This window comes from Melozone crissalis, unplaced genomic scaffold (genome assembly GCF_028551555.1).
Source record: "Melozone crissalis strain CALT ecotype California unplaced genomic scaffold, PUWL_Pcris_2 ptg000081l_1, whole genome shotgun sequence".
NCBI classification, from domain to species: Eukaryota; Metazoa; Chordata; class Aves; order Passeriformes; family Passerellidae; genus Melozone; species Melozone crissalis.
In genome coordinates, this window is record NW_026535858.1 from 15,570,276 (window position 1) to 15,580,747 (window position 10,472).

The 10,472-nt window shown below is 49.8% G+C and overlaps 1 protein-coding gene across 1 annotated transcript in view; it reads left to right on the plus strand.

Annotated features, from left to right (window-relative positions):
• COMMD1 (copper metabolism domain containing 1) overlaps nucleotides 1–1,516 on the plus strand; it is a 66,985-nt gene extending 65,469 nt beyond the window's left edge. Inside the window, exon 4 of the mRNA XM_054290346.1 lies at nucleotides 1,384–1,516. The gene's annotated coding sequence lies outside the window, so the exon portion shown is untranslated. The remainder of the gene's footprint in view (nucleotides 1–1,383) is intronic.
• The last annotated feature ends 8,956 nt before the right edge of the window (nucleotides 1,517–10,472 follow it).

Genomic DNA, 10,472 nt, shown 5'->3' on the forward strand with positions numbered 1-10,472 from the left:
TGGTCCTGCTAAATATCTCTGTGCTGCTGGCACACGGCAGCTCCTGTTCAGGAGAGATTCCATAATTCCTCCCCCCAAGCCCAGATGTAAACCAGACTCATCCTGAATGCACGGCCAGGCAATTCCTGCACTGGCTGGGACCACGCGTGTCCGCTGGAATCCTGCATGGATCCAGCTGAGCCAACATCCCAGCGCAGCCCTCTTGGCCACTGGGGCTTCATCCAGTCTTGGAGACCACTGTGATTCCAGCTGCTGTGCCCATCTGCTGAGCCAGGCCAGCAGTGTGGCACCAGGGCCATCACCTCCTCCTCCTCTTCCTCCTTCCTCCAGGGAAGCGGGCAGGAGTCACTTCACAGCAAGGGAACGAGCGGCCCAGCACGGCCAGAGGGGGAAAGGGAGGCAGGGAGGGAGAAGCAGCGGGAGGAAGGGCCGAAGGAGGGAATCCCCCCTGAGGGAGGCTTTCCTGCCCGCTCCTCAAAGGCAGCCAGGGCAGGAGCAGGGACACAAGCACACAGCTCCTGCCGGGCTCCAGTGTCCCTAGGCTGAGGAAGCTGTCCCCGCTGCTCTGGGCTTGGCTGGGCCCCTGGGGCTGGGGCAGGCCGGGTTCCATCCCGCCTGTCCCACGCTGGCTGCTGAGCCGGGCCAGCCCCGGCGGCAGCGGCTCTTGGCGGCTGCCCCGCTGTGAAAAATGTGTATTTTATGGTTGGCTTTTTGCAAATACTAAAATGAATATTATATGTGTTGTGTTAGAAAGTAATGCTGTATTAATTCTCTTAAGTAGTGTGGTAGATATAGTTTTAGTTATAAAAAAAATGTTAAAATAGAAACTATGCTATGTAGGATACTTTTTTCCAAATAAAGGACTTGCACTGAGATAGCAGCCACAGGACACCTAAATCTTTCAGAGAAAAATTATTTATTGCCCTCTTATCAGAAGAAATGAACTTCTTCCTGCCTTGAAGGCACTGTTAGGATTCAGAGGAAGAAGTTGACACTGACCAGACAGAATCCTGTGTTTGAATGGAATTTATGCATCATGTATGAGGTGTATGAATATGCAACAGGTTATTGTTTTTAAGAGTTAAACCTTTGTTAGCATGTGTCCTTTTTCAGGCTCATGCTGCCCAGAAAAGGTACCCAGACGTCAGTGACTCTTTGTTTCTATTGTCTCATATTGTCCTAATCCAAATTGTCCAAATTATTATTACTCTAATTGTATTACTATTTTTAGAACCATTTTATTACTATTAAACTTTTAAAATTTTAAAAACAAGTGATTGGTGTTTTTCACAATGATATACTTATTTTATGTTGGTATTGATTTGCTTTTCAGTTATTCAGGTTGCTTAGTCTCTTTTTTTTTAATTTTTTTTTTCCTTACAGACCCTTTTGCAAGTGTAAATAATAGTGTGTATGCTCTCATTGTGTTTCACACAATGGGAAGGATTTCACAGGAGCCCATAATCTCCACATCTTACTGTGCCTGGACTTTTGAATAAACTGATTGATATTTTGAGAGATTTTCTTTTCTGTGTGTCAATTCTTTGATACCTATTGATAAAACAAATTGCTCACCATTTTTCAGAGGAAGTTTCCTGATTTAAGTATTTACTCACCATTTGTAGGTGTGCAAGTATCTGAGAAGTTTTACTCACAGTTGCCATAGATTGCTCACAGAAATATTTTCTTCTCCTTCTGGGCAGTTTCAACAGTTTATTCATTCATTCCAAATATTTATGAAGAGGTCTTCAGTGCCGGGGACAGAGGGAGCCCTTTGAATAAGGGGAATGCAGTGGTCCTGTAGCAGCAGCCACTGATGGCTTTTTAATGTGTTATGTTTCATGTGGCTTCAGATGAAAAACAGGCAAGGGCTCCTTGCCTTGAAGCTGGGCCTGTTAAAATCCTCCTCAAAAATTATTCCCAAATCCCAGGAAAGTGTGGCTGGGGGTGTCATTTAATCCAATGTAGAGGCTAGATCTGTGCTCCTGGGTCTCCCCCACTGTGCCTTGAGGGGTAAAGATGCCAGCACAGGGGGACAGGCAGCCATCACCATTAGTGCACCAAAATCTAGCTGTTCCCACCCATCCAGGTCACACTGGTCCAGCCAATCTTTGCCAAAGCTGTGGAAGAGGTCCCCTCTCCTCAAATAGCCCACACAACACCAAAGATGCCTTTTCCCAGTAGTGTGAACCCTGTGGGTGATTCCCCAGGGCCACAGAAGTCCCCGAGGACACGGTGTGTGTCACCTCCCATGGAAAGGTGGCAAGAGGGACACAGCTGCAGCCTCACCTCTGAACTGCCAGTGCCACTTGGGAAGTGTTATTTTGGGATATCACCTGAGCTGCTTGTCCAAGCACAGAATTGTGGCTGGTGCTGTGGAGCTTCCCTCCAGATGTGATGGGGCTGACCAACCCCAAGCTCAAGTCCCCAAATGCTTTGCCCTTCCTCCTTCCTTTTAGTGGTAGGAAGGCAGGTCTTGCAGTGCAAGAATTTGCAGGAAAACAGGTTTGAAGGCATGTCAGGGGTGGAGATCCCACCTGGGGGCTTTGACCCTGGGGCATTTGCAGGGTTATGGCAGCAATGGGAGGTCCCTGAAATGCAGAGCTGGCAGAGGGCATCTGTGAGCTGGAGGTACAAGAGAGATTTCCCCAAAGATGTTTTCCTGATTATTATTCTCTCTGCACACAGGTGACTTGGTACTTGCATTTTAATTGCCTTGGTGGCCAGCAGCACTGGAACTCCCCCTCTCAGCCATTAGCTCTTCTAATGGGATGGTATTGGAGAATACATAAAAACAGGTAATTGCATAAATGGCATTTTTGGATGCCAGCAAGTGCCTCAGACCCTCGAGGAGTGACATTTTACAGGAGTGGATGGGAGGAAAACAGCAATCACAGCACAAACCCGAAATCCATAGTGTTTCTGAGAGGAGCCTGGGACGCAGCATCATCTCCTGAGTTTTCTGGCCAGTTGGCAGCCCTGGCTGAGCACAGCACTGCTGGGAAACTGCATAGTGCATTTCAGTAATTAGTGGCACTTTTTCTGCCTGGCAAATCAAACCTCGCAGGGCATGAGAGTCTTCATGGCGTCTCTGCTCTTGGCAGCAAAAGGGGCAAATAAGCAAAGCCACCTCAGGAGTGGATGGGTGGCCCAGGCAGAGAGAGAGAGAGAAAGAGAGAGAGAGAGAGAGATAGAGAGAGAGAGATTATAGAGATAGAGAGATAGAGATAGAGACAGAGATAGAGATAGAGATAGAGATGATAGAGATAGAGAGAGGTGTCTGCTTGATCCCAGCCACCTGCATGTGGCTCAGGCTCTCCCTGCACTCACAGAACACAGCAGGCACCCCACCACCCTCTGAAAAACATGGTGGCCTCCTCCAGGCATCTCCCTAAAATAAACTCACTCTTGCAGAACCTCAGAACAGATCTGCATTTTTCTGTGGCTGAGGAAACAAGGTGTGTAGAGTTAAATCCCTGCTCCAAGATCCTGTGAGGCAATGGCATGCAGAAGTACAAGGTTAAAAAAATGCCTCTAGAACCAGTGGCTGGGAACTGCAAATACCTTCCAGGCAGTCCTTAGGCACATCAGGAGATGAGCAAGCAAGCAACTGGAATTTATAAACTTGCATAATTAATTATTCTTTGCAAGGAGAACAAACATTCCCATGTTCCAGCTCTCTTAGGGCCTTTGACAATTGGGCTCCTTTCTGTAAATAATGTTATGTAAGTTTATATTTCAGTTAGTGCTTGTTCTAGCCTCTTCACAGCCCAAGGATGTTTTCACTCCAGTTTATTATTTCAGCTGTGGACAGATCATTTTGCCCTGGTGCATCTATAATGGGATTTAAATTAAGATGCTTGCAAGCAGCGTAACAGTAGTGAAATAGTGTCTGGAAAACATTGGTACATACCAGGGAGAACGAAAGACAGAAATTAGCTTTACATTGCAGCACTGGGCTGGGTGTCTGCTGGGGGGCAGGACAGGATTCCTGCAGGGCTGTAGCCGGGCTGCATTGCAGGGCTGCTGGGGATGTGGTGTAATGGCCATGGATGTTTTATCCCAGAGCACGGGAGCACCTTTGAGTTATCCAACAGCCCTGTAACTGCAGCGTGCTGCAATCAGGGCTGCCTGAAATGCTCAACCCCGACGGCTTCATCTCCAGCCATTCCAAATTAGTACAGCTCCATTAACTCCAGAGGACTATTTACATGGGGGAGGCTAAATGTGTACGGGATCAGGCACAAAACCTGCAGAGACTCCGTACTTGGGGCAGTGGTTTATGATTTACAAGGCTAGATCTCATCTCTGCTGGTTTCTGAAGTTTCATTTATTTATAGTGAGCACATCCATGTCAGGGGGGTTTCTCCATCAAGCAGCATAGGGAAAATCCTTCATCTCCATCAAGCAGCACAGGGAAAACCCTTCATCTAATTCAATAATGTTGCTGATCCCAGTCCCTAATGCAGGATATATCTTCCCTCCATGTCATTCTTCAGTAACCTGTGGCTATGAGGCTAGATATTAAAACTTGATATGTGGATTATTTAATTTCCTTTTGTCCTGTTTTTTATTTCTGAATGATTATTTATTATATTATTTATTATCTGCAGATCCTACAATAACAGGAGAAAACCTTTGTGATCTCCTGCTTTGATCTGTTGTAACTCTGATGCACTGGGGGCCACATCCTGCATCCTGGATGGGCTGGGCAGTAAGGAGTGAGTGTGTCTAAGTCAGCACTGAGGCATGGCAAGCAGCCTGTGGCCTCTGGGGTGGCTTTTAGGAGCACAAATCCACCTGAAATGGTTACAGGAGAACAATGGCAGGTCTTGGGGGAAACCAGGTGAGTCAGGAGCGCCTGGCTGGCAGAAGAAGCCATCGGCAGCAGGGTGGTGCAGGACAGGGAGCTGGGAGTGAGGCCCCAGGCTGGGCTCCAGCGTGCTGGACAGGTCCCTGCACCCTGGGCTTGTAACTGCTCTCCTGACAGAGAGCCCACAGGGCTGGCACAAATCCCCTTCTGGATAGAGCCTCATGAGTGCCTTGGAGCGTGCTCCACAACAGCTCAGGTAGGTCCCACCCCAACGCTGCCAGCATATAAATGAGCCCAAGCACTCTCTCCACCCTGGTTTTGGTGACCCTTCTGCTCCTGCCACCCAGAGAAGGAGCCCTCAGCCAGGAGCAGCAGGCCCTGGTGGCACAGTGCCTCTGCCACTGGTGTGCAGCTCCCGTGGGCTGAGCAGATCTCACTGTGGGAGCAGCTGTGTCCAAGCTGAGAGCTTTGCCCAGGGCTGGGAGTGTCTTGGCAAACCTCCTGCACACGGTGTTGGCACAGCTTCCTTTGCCACCCAGAATCAGCCAGCCTGGAAGCCAGCACCCTCCCAGGGATGGTTTTAACTGGAGCTACCCAAGCTGGCACTGTGACAGTCCAAGGGAGTCTCATCCAGGAGGTGCTTGAAATCAAGATGCTTTGGAAAAATCTAAGTGACATGTGAGGACTGGCAGTTTTCCCTCATCTGGGATTTTGCTGTGCTTAAAACTGCATCTGCTAAAAAGTAAAAGCCAAGCAGAAGGGGTTTAGCTGAAGTGGGTCCAGTACAATTCTTCCTAGGTGTAAACAAAGGAGAAAAGTGACTTTGGCTCTTCACATTTGAAGAGTCTTGGCTGGAGCTTTTTCAGTTCTGTAGCTCTTCAGGTCTTGCTGCAAAATGCAGTGGGATGCCTCTGAACAGAGGTAAGGAGAAGTGCAAGGAGCTCATGTTTCCAGGAAAAAAAGATGGTTTGTATAGAGCAGGTGCCTTTTTTGTTTTTTGCAAAATAATTATTGTCCAGTTTCTGCTACAATAGAAATTGAATTTCAAGTGGATTCTTCTCCATCCTCTGGCATCCTGCCCTCTGCACTGCTGTGTCTGCCTTGTGTCTGCAAGGAAAAGGAGCCTCACATGGAGGCAAACAGCGCTAGTTACTGCAGCCTGTGTCTGAAAAGGGCAGGTACATCCTTCCAGAGCAGGGAAACTGATTTGAATCCAAGCAGCTCAGGAGTAATTATTCTTGGCCAATGTGAATCAATACCAGCACAGTGCAGCTCTGCCCACAGCTTGCAAATGGCAGCACACAGCACAACAGGGGCACCTTCCTTTCCACAGTCTCTGTCCTGTCCTGCTGTGCCTGCAAGAGCAAAGCTGCAATGCTCCAGAGGAGAAAAAGTGTTGGTCTGAAGCACATGTGACAATCTCTTTGACTTGAGTGGTTTTGCCAAAGCAGAACCTGCCAGCCACAGCTCCCCCACCTCACCAAGGGACAAAAGCAAGGGGAAGTGGAGCAGAAGGCCTCTGTAGCACCTTCTGTGCTGGCTGGCCTGTGTGGCATGGGCAGAAGGGGTGAGGAGATGACTGTGTGAGGACACCACTGAAATGTTGTGCTCATGCTGCTGGCAAGCCTTGCTGACAGCCCCTGCCTACCCTGGGAAAGGCTCTTTGCTTGTCTGAATTGCAGGCTCAAACTTATGGGTGGGAAAAACCAGGTTCATTCCTGGAGGAAAGGAGATGCTCCAGCTTGAATTGCATGTCACCTTTGCTTTTAATTTTTTTTTTTTTTTTTAACTGCTGCTGAAGTGCTTGCATGCCACAATCCTTAGTCTCAAGTCATTATTTAAATTTCAGCCTCTTATCTCCTGTTCTCATCCCCTTTGGTCACAGAAGCATGCTCTGGTTTGTCCATGTGTCCTCTAGCCTACCAATCTGTCCACAAAATCAGCCAGATCAGTATCCTGGATAGGCTTTGGTCCAGCTCAGAAAATGAATTCCAGCTGTCCTGGCCTTATGGAAGGGCTTTGACTCAGGAGAGCCAAGAGAGTGCTCACAGGTGGGGAGGAGATGTTTCAGTGTGTGCCTGCAGCATTTTCAGCACAGGGGTGGGAGCACATTTTGGAGCAAGGGCTGAGAGATGTGGGTGCACGTTCTGGGCACAGTGTGAGGGCTCTGGGACAAGCACTTCCATAACATCTGACACTGCCTGGACACGGTGTGAGGGCTCTGGGACAAGCACTTCCATAACCTGAGCCACTGCCTGGACACGGTGTGAGGGCTCTGGGACAAGCACTTCCATAACTCGGCCATTGCCCGCCATGCCAGACTCAGGGAAAGCAGCTGCCCCCGTGTTTCTGCCCAGCTGGGCGCTGGTCCCCCGCGCTGAGCTGCAGTGGGGGACGAGCCAGTTCCCAAGGGTGGCTGCAGGCAGGTACCGGGAATCCCGGCAGCAGACAGGGAAATTCCTGGGCCCGCAGCTCCGGGAGTGCTGGAATGTGGCTCCCCCGGGAATGCAGCACACGGCCCCTGGGGCGAGTGGCCCACGGCCCGTCCCCTTCTCTCAGCACCTCGGCTCCGTCCCGCCCCTCTCGCTCTTGCTTTGCTTGCAGGGACGGCGAGATAACCTTGAAGATTTTATAACCTGAATCTCATTCCTACTTCTCCTTTGCTCCTGGCAATGCACCAATTATTAATTAACAGGCAAATGTTAGAGAAAAGGCCAATGTACATAGCTCGCTTCCATTGATGTAAACGCAGCAGTCCCCAGGTCAGCTTTTATTACAGTGAACCCAAATACTGTGAATAAATAGCTTGGGGAAGAAAAAAAAAAAAAAGAAACCAACAAAACCCCCCTCAAAAACCGACAAAAATCCTCCAAACCAAAACCAAACTAAACAAGATCCCAGAAACTATTTTGAACTTGATTTAAAAAGTTGGATCTTTTAAAAGATTCTCTTTTCTGGCTGCCTGGGGCATGCTATGCTACCTATGGAAAAACTCGGGCGACAAGAATTTGTGTCACCAAGTGATGTGACACGGATGCCCTGAGACTTCCCAGTACCCAGCTCCTGGGAAATGTTTGCTGCTCTGGGCTGTACACTGCATCTCATCACTTGCATCATGATGCTGAATGAAGGTGCTGCTTTTGAATATGCAGTCAAAATGTTATTCCAGATTCAGACCAAATTAAAGCTGTGGCAGTCAAAAGGATTTGCTCTCTTTCTCAGGAGGGAAAAAACAAAAGTGCAATGATTTACTGCTGTGTCTGTCACAAAACTTGGATTTACAGACCTGAAACTTGAAAACCCTGCTTCTGCTTCCATGGAAGCAAACTGCACAACAGCTTTACCCACACATTTTCCAGGCCTCCCTTGGTTTCACCCCACACAAGCAGCCACCCAGGAGGGGTTGCAAATCTGTGCTGAGATGTGGTCCCTGCTGACCTGTAAATTGGCAGCACCAGGTGAGAACCATCCCGGGGCTTAGGACTTTGCATGGATTTGGATCCAGGGAAGGTTGAGTGGCCTGCTTGGGAGAGCAGGGCTGCAAAATGAGCCCCCACCTCACCTTCCCTGGGGTTTTTAGGGCACAGCTGCTCTGAGCACAGCAGGGCCATCCCAGCCAGGCAGTGGCTTGAAATGTGCTCTGGGCAATGCCAGCGTTGGTTCCAGGTATTTTCCTGCTTTCAGACAACTGTTGAGGCCTGGCTTCTGAGTGGATCAAGGAATACATTTGGATTAAAACACCTCCCCCCATGAAGGTCCCAAAGGCAGCCCTGTGACCAGCTCTGATTACAGAGGAGCAGGCAGGGCCTGGGTGTGGGACTGGGAGGAGGGAGAAATGCCTTTCCCCCAAAGGCAGCAGACCATTTCAGCATAGACCAGCCCTTTTAGCTTCAACGTGTTTTTCCAGGCTCCTCAGCACCCAGTGCCATGGGATACACTGCTCTAGTTGATTTTTGGATTTTTGTTTTTATTTTTTTTTTTTTTACAGTTGATCTCAAAACATATCATTATGAAATCTCCTGTGCAGTGGAGCCAAGCTCCTGGCTGCCAGACACTCAATTCTCCTCTCAAACCCTTGTGTTACTTTAATAGACAACGATGTTTGCCAATTTAGGGTAATTCCTCCCTTTGCTGTAATCTTCCCGCTCTGATGAAAAGGACAGCTTTACTCAAACGTGAAGCACATACATAAATATTTGAAGAGGGATGAAATATGCAACGTCCCTACCAATGCACTGTGAATGGGGACGTTCCTCCCAGACTCCTGAGTGAAGGTTTTAGAGCAGCTCCAAGAGACTTGCAGCAGCTTTCCTATTGGCATGCCATATTTGACACACAGAGTGTGGGGAGCTGGGGATGTGCAGTGGGTACTGATGCTGCTTCCCAAGCTGGTTGTGTTTAGGGCTGTGCACACCAGCTGCTGAATGCTGGTGAAAATGAGTGCTGTAAAATGGAAGTGAACAACCTGTGTTTTCATGGATCACAGGGACATACTTACCCCTCCCTTTGCAATGAAAACAATTTTTAAGTGGTTGTGCCAGGTGACATTGAGACAATTCCTTTGGTCGGGCCTCTCCTTATACTGGATTGAGAACGCAGGTGCTAAAAATAGGAGCAAATGGCATGTGTTCATTTTCGTCCAGGAAAGGAGGAAAAGCTGAGAGGTTCACAGTCTGTGGGAACTGTAAATCTGTCTGCTGGTTGCTATTGATCTGTCCACGATAAGATGTGCCCTCTTTGCTGCAGCAGCACACATTTCTATGTTTTATTCCACTAAGCACCCCGGGTTCTTGAGAGTTTCCTTTGGTTTGTTTCCACTGGGACGTCTGGCTAGCATTTGTAGGCTCATCAACCTAGCAAGTAAGCAAACAACAACAACAACGAAAGAGGTTACTAATGAATGAGTCATGCACGATCCAGTATCACTGCGAGGCGAATTTCCAAATTCGGAAATTCTCATGAACTTCTTTACTAAGGGAAGCCTTGACAGCCTAAAAACCCCCTTTGCTTCTCCTCCCTGGACTCTCCAGCAAAACCTTTGAAGACTTCCACGAAAAGCTGAGCCAGGTGCAAGGAACAATGTTTCTTTGAAGAAGAAACATTAAAAAGTGATGTAGCACGGCGTTTCTCAGCAGAGCTGAGGGGTTTTCCCCTTTCGCTTGAGGCCGCGCGGGAAAATCCACGAGGGGAAACCGTCCTGAGGGAATGGCCGGGGACCCGCGGCGCGCAGAGGGGACACAGCACCCGGGGCTGGCTCAGGAGCCGGTGTCATCGGGGCTGGCTCAGGAGCCGGGAGTCACCGGGGCTGGCTCAGGAGCCGGTGTCACCGGGGCCACCCTCAGGAGGAGGGTGCCCGGTGCGGGGCCGTTCCCACAGGGAGGGAGCAGCCCCTGGCCCGGCTGGAAGGCGGACAGGGCAAGGCAGCGGTGTCTGCCCCCTTCCCCTCGCTCCCCATGAACACAGACACCTTTCCTGTGGTAAATGCCTCCCAGTTCTACCGCCTGGGCTCGGAGGCGGCGGGCGAACGCCGTGTCCTGCCGGGTCGGGACCGCTCCAGTCCCGCCCGCCCGCGCGGTCCCCTCAGGGCGCGGCCGCCGCCAACCGCAGGGTCGGCCCCGGCGCGCGCGGGGACCCCCCGGCCGCTGCCCCTCCCGGCCCG